Here is a 7,231-nt window from a genome sequence, read left to right on the forward strand (position 1 = left end):
ACAGACACTCTCTTTTATTTATATGTATAGAAAATTTCCAGGAGTTGACACGCGCTGGTTTAGCGTTAGGTGATGAATTACGAGAACTAATCAGTCGTTACCTGCACGGTTAGCGTTAGGTGATGAATTACGAGAACTAATCAGTCGTTACCTGCACGGGTGTCGCGGCTGTGTCGTGTCACACTTTCGCCAGGTTGCAGATAAAACCGGCGAGATCAGCTGGTGCTAGGTGCGGTGACGTCAAACTCAAACGTCTTGTACGTTGTTCGCCGCTCAGTGACGGTTTTTCCACAATCTATCACTGTCAGGGCAGCAACAGTACTTCTCAACTCCTCCCGGAAGGGTTTAGCGACACATGTAAGTATGTAACCAGAGACTGTAGAGTACACAGAGACGCTTCATTCGGCGCTGAAAATTGAAACAGGAAGCCCTGTGGCGCCACCACGCGGAAACATGTAAAAACCTACTTTCCCTTTCCACAGCAGTAGCGATATCGTGCAGCACAACCATGGCCGCACCAAAAAGAAAACACAGCGGGGCATGGTCTTTGGCCATCAATTGCTCAAACTCACATGCCAAAGGCTTCAGGATGTTCAAATTTCCTGAGGAAGAGAGCAAGTGAGGATTGTTTTTTTATATTTAGTCAAGTTTTGACTAAATATTTTAACATCGAGGGGGAATCGAAACGAGGGTCGTGGTGTATGTGCGTCTGTCTGTCTGTGTGTGTGTGTGTGTAGAGCGATTCAGACTAAACTACTGGACCGATCTTTATGAAATTTGACATGAGAGTTCCTGGGTATGAAATCCCCGAACGTTTTTTTCATTTTTTTGATAAATGTCTTTGATGACGTCATATCCGGCTTTTCGTGAAAGTTGAGGCGGCACTGTCACGCCCTCATTTTAAACCAAATTGGTTGAAATTTTGGTCAAGTAATCTTCGACGAAGCCCGGGGTTCGGTATTGCATTTCAGCTTGGTGGTTTAAAAATTAATTAATGACTTTGGTCATTAAAAATCGGAAAATTGTAAAAAAAAAATTATAAAACGATCCAAATTTACGTTTATCTTATTCTCCATCATTTGCTGATTCCAAAAACATATAAATATGTTATATTCGGATTAAAAACAAGCTCTGAAAATTAAATATATAAAAATTATTATCAAAATTAAATTGTCCAAATCAATTTAAAAACACTTTCATCTTATTCCTTGTCGGTTCCTGATTCCAAAAACATATAGATATGATATGTTTGGATTAAAAACACGCTCAGAAAGTTAAAACAAAGAGAGGTACAGAAAAGCGTGCTATCCTTCTTAGCGCAACTACTACCCCGCTCTTCTTGTCAATTTCACTGCCTTTGCCATGAGCGGTGGACTGACGATGCTACGAGTATACGGTCTTGCTGAAAAAGGGCAGCTACTTGACTAAATATTGTATTTTCGCCTTACGCGACTTGTTGTTTTTTTCTCTCGTTAAATGTCGGAAAATCAGTAAAAAGTGTAGCGTCGAACTGCGTGTATTCTACAAGAACAGAGAAAACACACACTGTACACAAGCTCAACAATGTGATTGCGCAGTTGTTTAATTAACATCAGGCTTAATTTTGTTTTGAAGGACAACTGAACAATTGATTCTATTCTTCGTCCAAGCGCAAAAGTCGAAAATTTCTCAAACTAGAATACTTGTGACGATGCTGTTCAAAGTGTCATCCAGTCGGTCCGTACCTCGTTAATTCATCTCAATTCATGTGTGTGTGTGTGTGTGTGTGTGTGTGTGTGTGCGTGTGTGTGTGCGTGTGTGTGTGTGTGCGTGCGTGCGTGCGTGTATGTGTGTGTGTGTAACTGACTCAGAGAGAGAGAGAGAGAGGGAGAGAGAGAGAGAGAGAGAGAGAGAGAGAGAGAGAGAGAGAGAGAGAGAGAGAGAGAGAGAGAGAGAGAGAGAGAGAGACAATTACAATGACAATGACAAATCTTTATTTTTCGAGGGTGACAAGAATAAGCATAGATATGCTTTATTGCATCTGGCCCTCGCCCTAAAGAGGGACTAAACTATTTTACTATAACTATGACTAGGGAAAAAAAAAAAAAAGAGAGAGAGAGAGAGAGAGAGAGAGAGAGAGAGAGAGAGAGAGAGAGAGAGAGAGAGAGAGAGAGAGAGAGAGCTTTCTGAACAAGAAAGAAGCAACCGATAAGAAATAAGACTATCATCGATCGATCAAGATTCTTTAATTAAAGTCAGCTAGGTCACAATAATGTTGTTTAAGTTGCTGTATTTTACAGTTTTTCTTACATGATAATTTCTTAGTACCGTGCAATTGACTACCCATTTCACTTTAGAGGTGCTGGGACGACGCCAAGTTGACTAAATGCCTTAGTTACCGATTTGACCGGGAACTATTTCGTTAACGATTTATTCCTGACATATTTTCTCAGGCTTAAAGTGTAACTAAACAAGCAAAAAGGAAAAACATCGTTCAGCAACCTTTACACTTTGATATGAAGAAGGGCCTCATATACTGTCGAACTGCGAAAAAAAAATTTTTTTTCTCTCACTCGGACACTGTTTGACGGACATGTGAAGTGCGCGCCAGGAACGACAATCTTCTTAGTTTACCTGATTAATGCCCTTAATTTTTGGTTCTGGTACTTTCAGTTCCGGCTGTTGTCATCAATCTACCAAAATAAAAGATCAAACGGAGTTTTCGATTTTTATTTCATGGTTCAGAAAAATATTGCTTATTTTCTGAAGTCAACCGTTTTAGCGAATCTTTCTTTGATTCTTAAAAGTCATTTCAGATTTTTGAAAAATAGTTAACGGTTAGTAATTACCAATATATCGTAAACAAACATATCGATAGGTTTTGGTAAGAAGACACAAGTGCGATGAATGTGGTACCAGTATTTTTGTGGTAAGTAAGGATGCATTTCTTTGCTGTAAGCACATTTACAATGCACATTTAATCTGTTTAGCAACATAAACGAAAGCATGGTACAGTGCCGCTTGTTTGTGGTCTATCTTTTCGCGGCAGATGCGTAACAATTAGGGTCTCAGTTGGAAAAAGCTGCTCGGAACCAGAGCAGATTTGGCTTGGGTTCTTTGAGTGTGAATGATCGACGAGTGGCTTGACATTTTTAACGAATCATTACTGTAGCCTACTTGAAACCATCATCTGTTTCTGAATTTGTCATCAGTTATGATTGAGCAGTCTCATAGGAATCGTCCATAAAATGTTAAACCGAAAAAGGGCAGACGATTCTGAATCACACAGGCTGCTGTACAAAATCAGATCTAAAACGATATTTTGAACTGCGACGTCTGCGTAAATGCCCTGTAACAAAATACCTTGTCCTGGTCATGTGTATACACATCAGCTTCTATTGGGAAGATCAGTATTTTATATTAATCACAAATACAAGATTAGAAATAGTTCTGAAGATCGCCTTTGATTTCAGTTTCAGCGGCAAACTAGCAGATCTGTCCAAACCGGCATCGTTTCATGGTTGAAACTTGAATAATCCCAAATAGATCTGAGTGGGGGTAAGTTTTATAGTATTTCAATTTTTTACGGCAGTTTTATTTAAAGATAGTGTAGTGGATGTCTCTGGTGAAGACTACAGTTATATGAATTTTTTGTTGTAATATTAAAATGATTGTTCTTTATTTACACAATTGAATAATTTGTATTTATTTGTTTGCAGATGACGGCATACTGAGTGCTCCAAGAACATACGCCTGCTGGCATTTTGTGTCTTTTCTGAAGACGTCGAGGCAAGCAGAAGTCACGGTCCTGGCCACACACACACAATGACATGAACAAGAAATGATATTTTTTCATGGGCATATCCAGTATTAAAACTTTATTACCATGCAAACGCAACGATTAGAATTTAGAGAAGGTCATCGGTCACACACACACACACACACACACACACACTGGGCGGATCCGGAGGGGGGTTCCGGGGTTTCCGGACCACTTAGGAGCCGGCCTTTGTATTCTAAGTGACGATTTTGGAAAGAAGTTGGCTAATTAGTTTGCTCAGGTTGCGCCAGATCGATCAATTGTCCTTGTTGTGATTCAAATTTTTCTTCTTAATATATTTACTTTTTTGGAAGGTGTATTAGAGGATGTTTCTTGGCTCAGATTGATCCATTTTCCTTGTTTTTATCAACATTTGTCGGACCCCCCCCCTCCCCCCCCAAGGAGGTTGAACGCTTCGCGTCTTCAACTAAACGCTTCGCGTCGTCAAATTGTCCCTAAAAGAAATTTGGAAACTCCCCCTTAAAAATGATGTGATCCGCCCCTGCACACACACAAACACACACAAATAGAGAAGTAATAAATGGATACAGTTTTTCTTTATTTAAATTACAATCAGATGTGGTCGTAGAACAGGCACTGTAAACAAAACCTAGCATGATATACCACTTGTGTGATGTTTCGGTCAATATCTTTATTTTCCTTTCAGAAATACATTGGCGTTTTGAATGTCAAGGGAAGTGATACAAATGCTGCAGCGGGCTATCAAGAACGCGAAGGCAAACAAGGTAAATACCTACTTCTGACATTAGTTTACTTATTAACTCTTTCTATACTGGCCATTATCTCCCCAGTCTCTCCCCAGAAACTGGCCATTTGCATGGGTTTGCAAAAAAATTCTCAAAAATAAACAAAACAAGATGCAGCCTTCAAACTCATAGGTTTTATTGTGAATATATTGCTAAAACATATGCCAAAGTTTGGTTTCATTGTTGTGAAAAAAAATAAAAATATGATGTCCAGAATTTATGGGTATATTTTACGCAATACGAAAAAGGGGGTATGTATTTTGACTTAGAAGCATTTTTTCTTATGAAGGCTCTGTTTGCAACAAAACTGTTTCTGTTTACTTGTATGAAGATTGTGCTTACACAAAAACATAACAAATACCAACTGATTTTCCATTTGGTGGTCATGTAAGCATTGTGAACATGTCCGAAAAATCTGATCACACACCATGTGGTCGACATGCAGACCTGAACGGCCAGTGTATGGTGGCAGAGTTGGAAAATAGGAAAAGTCTTGATGCCAATCCTTCATCAAAAACCGAAGAAAATCGTCATTGTAATAAGTTTGCTTTATTCTAAATCAAACGACTAGGATAGATGACAGACACAACGACAAACACATTCAATTCTATGTAAAACATACACAATGCTCACGTTAACAAGCTGGCCATAACAATGTGCCCATCGTGCATGAAGTGTGGCTTTGGTCGGATCAGTAGCCGTGCTTTGTCTGCGATACTAAACATGAAATTTTGTTAAAGCGACGATTTAGCAATGTTGTTGTTGCTGCTGCTGCTGTCTGTTCTTGTCACGACATCTCGTTTTTTCCCTCCTGATTCTGAGAAGAAGCTGTTTAATTGTGATATCAGGCCTAGGAACCCCTGATTTTCACTTGGAGCATTCTCAAAGAAACTTAGCGTATGTTAAGAAAAATGAGTGTACTCCACACTTTGTCTTTTGTTGTTCGTTGTCGTTGCATGTCTACCGTTCCACAGCCACCTACTATAGCTGATGGGGTCTATGTCGACCAAAAGAATGGGATTCACTGTAGGTCGAGTTCCTGTAGGTGGATTCTCTGTATACCTAAGACTTTAAAATTGGCAATCTTGTATACAGGGAATACCACAGGGTGTAGTTCCTGTAGCGTTTTGCTAATATCAATGAAAGTCACGTGATGCTTAGCGACATCGTTAGAATTTGATGTTTTTCGATCTTTTTTTGATATTTCTTAGAAATTCGAGTATGGTTTGCAAGTTTTATTGAAAAACTGCACCCTGTGGGATTCCCTGTATACTAGATTGCCAATTTTAAAGTCTTAGGTATACAGGGAATCCACCTACAGGAACTCGACCTACAGAGAATCCCACTCTTTTGGTCGACATAGACCCCATCAGCCCTACTATAAGTGCAAGTGTTAAATGACGTATTTCCACAAAAGACTGCTTGCAGAGAATCATGTGATGCCAATGACAGGTAAGGACATGTGGTAATACATACTACGTTTTGGAACCAGGGAAAATGCAGCACAAATTATTTATCAACCAAATTGATTGACTTGTGCACCACGACAAAAGTTTTCTTTGATCCATAAAAGGTCTTTTGCCAGAAAAATTGCTCTGAACATCAAGTACCCTGCAAGTTGTCACACATTTACATTATTGAAATAAAAAGAAAACACACCAGTAACCAGGTTAGGTACGTTAATATCTATAATCAATATCTCGGCACGTTACTGCCTTCTTCGGGATGGTAAGCTGAACATTATTGAACAAAATAATCGGTTTAGATTGTATACTTTGATTCCTGAACGAAGAAGCAGAGGTACTGCATACAACTAGGACTGTAATATCAGCTTTTGCCTGAAACACACACACATACACTTATAAAATTAATGCAATGTCATTGTATGAAGCCAGAACAATCACTAACTTACATAGTTGGTCACACAATTACCCATCACTGAACAATAAATCGAAGTCGGGTGGATTCAATGACTAAAGCAGTAAAGGCTTTGAAAAAACCCTCATCACAAAACATCCCCCCCCCAAAAAAAAATAAATAAATAAATAAATGAAATAAAACAGGTTGTGTATATAGCGCAGTAAACACCATGCAGGTACAAGCAAAGATTTGACAGTGATTATCCTTGTTTTATATAGCACACATTTTCTAGTTTTAATCTCTCTCTCTCTCTCTCTCTCTCTCTCTCTCTCTCTCTCTCTCTCTCTCTCTCTCTCTCTCTCTCTCTCTCTCTCTCTCTCTCTCTCTCTCTCTCTCTCTCTCTCTGGAAAGTAATTTATTGACCTGTGGGTTATTTGCGTTTGTATACACATTGGTGATTCGTAAACTATGTTGAAAGAGATTGTCAAACAATATTATATGGGGTGTCTTAAAAAAAAATGTATATCAACAAAATCTGTCATTATTATCAGGCACACGGTTTTAACAAAGCTATGTCACGGAATGCAACATAAGTGGCTTAAAAAGTCGTGTTTTTGTGTGTGCAGGATATTCGCTAGGACAGGACCTCAAGCTGAACCAGCACAACAGCGATGCATTCTTCCATGGCTTCCACAAAAGTCTTTCACCTATAGCGGGCATTGCATACAGATAGTCCAAAGAGGGTTAGGGTTACCCTAACCCTCCTTTTTAAAAATTCTTTAGACCAATTATCCCTCTGTTCCCA

General features: G+C 39.1%; 1 long non-coding RNA gene across 1 annotated transcript; it reads left to right on the top strand.

Annotated features, from left to right (window-relative positions):
• Positions 1 to 2,428: 2,428 nt before the first annotated feature.
• On the top strand, positions 2,429 to 6,641 carry LOC138976899 (uncharacterized). The gene is made up of 3 exons (XR_011459209.1): positions 2,429 to 3,537; positions 3,699 to 4,545; positions 5,843 to 6,641. It is a non-coding gene; the product is annotated as an uncharacterized lncRNA (long non-coding RNA).
• Positions 6,642 to 7,231: the final 590 nt, after the last annotated feature.

This window comes from Littorina saxatilis, linkage group LG9, assembly GCF_037325665.1.
Source record: "Littorina saxatilis isolate snail1 linkage group LG9, US_GU_Lsax_2.0, whole genome shotgun sequence".
Lineage (NCBI taxonomy): Eukaryota > Metazoa > Mollusca > Gastropoda > Littorinimorpha > Littorinidae > Littorina > Littorina saxatilis.